This window comes from Penaeus monodon, chromosome 28, assembly GCF_015228065.2.
Source record: "Penaeus monodon isolate SGIC_2016 chromosome 28, NSTDA_Pmon_1, whole genome shotgun sequence".
In the NCBI taxonomy this organism is placed as follows: domain Eukaryota; kingdom Metazoa; phylum Arthropoda; class Malacostraca; order Decapoda; family Penaeidae; genus Penaeus; species Penaeus monodon.
Genome location: NC_051413.1, coordinates 33422703 through 33423927, shown reverse-complemented (window position 1 = coordinate 33423927; position 1225 = coordinate 33422703). Strand labels below are relative to the sequence as shown.

The 1225-nt window shown below is 33.7% G+C and overlaps 1 protein-coding gene across 1 annotated transcript in view; it reads left to right on the top strand.

Annotated features, from left to right (window-relative positions):
- Positions 1-1225, top strand: part of LOC119591518 (GTPase HRas) — a gene marked incomplete in the record, with an annotated part of 13260 nt that overhangs the window by 6683 nt on the left and 5352 nt on the right.

Here is a 1225-nt window from a genome sequence, read left to right as displayed (position 1 = left end):
GAAGTGCATTTGTATGTACTATGTATCAATGAGATAAAGTTATGTAAAGGTATTCCAAGCTTTATTATTAGATTTTAAGTCAAAGAACATAAACAAGAAGTAGTGTTACTTCTGTTTCAAACTATGCCCATCAGATGTTTAGATGTAAAGTAGAGTACAAGAGAAGGCCTTAGGCATGTAAACATTACCAGAATGTTGAATATGGACATGTAAGGGGAAGAGCCAGCATTTATAGGGCAAAGGTAGGGTATGTTAAAGTATGAGGAAGAGGGAATTCTGTTAAGGAAGATAGGCCTACATGGATAAGTGCATGAATGTCATCTACTTTGGACAGTGTGTGTATTTAGCAACTTGCCAAAGATATAGATTTCAGTCCCCAAACAATTCCACATTGACTACTCAGATGACCTTTTGATGTGTAATTGGTTCAATCCAGGACTTCATCATTGTTGGTGTGTTGTGAGGTGCACATATTTCAAATTGTATAGTAAACCATAGAGCAAACGAATTTAGACTGACACAATTTTTTCATAGTGAATATGAACAGTATTATTTCCACTTTACTTCAGTAGGAAGATGAGGATGGCTGTATAGAACCTGTGAAATTCCTTTAGTTTTTAGAAGTGTGATGTTTTTCTTGTCACTCCATCTTACTAAGTGAATATATCATCTTTTAGCAAAATGGGCATTGCAGTTTCTCAAGCAGCTATACAAATAGGTCTTTTGACATTCCCTGTCCACTATATATTATGAGTGCAGTTTTTCTCCTGCTGTTAATTAAAAAAAAATTCCATCTAGTAACCTGTTGTTTGTTTAGTGATTCTCAGTAAAAACCTGCTTCACTTTATAAATGAGAGTCATCTAGGAAAAGAAATTGGGTCTTTGAGCTTGAAAGTAGCACCAACATAAATAAAGAAATTTTTAAAATCTTATTGTCTGTTGACAGTTTGTGCAGAGGTTTGCACACGACAAGAGAAAGCCAAGAATTTAGCCAAACAACTAAATTTTCCTTTTGGAAAAATATATTTCATATATTTTAAGTTAAAAAAAAAAATCTGAGTTTATATTCATACTTGCAAGCATCATATCAACCATTAAAAAAAAATCTACAAGGATCTTTGGTTACTCAACATCCTGATACTGTTTTTTCTATACTTTTGCTTGTTGGCCCAATATAGGCAGCAAAGCAAAAGAGAACCTACACAGTTTTAACCTCTTCCAGACG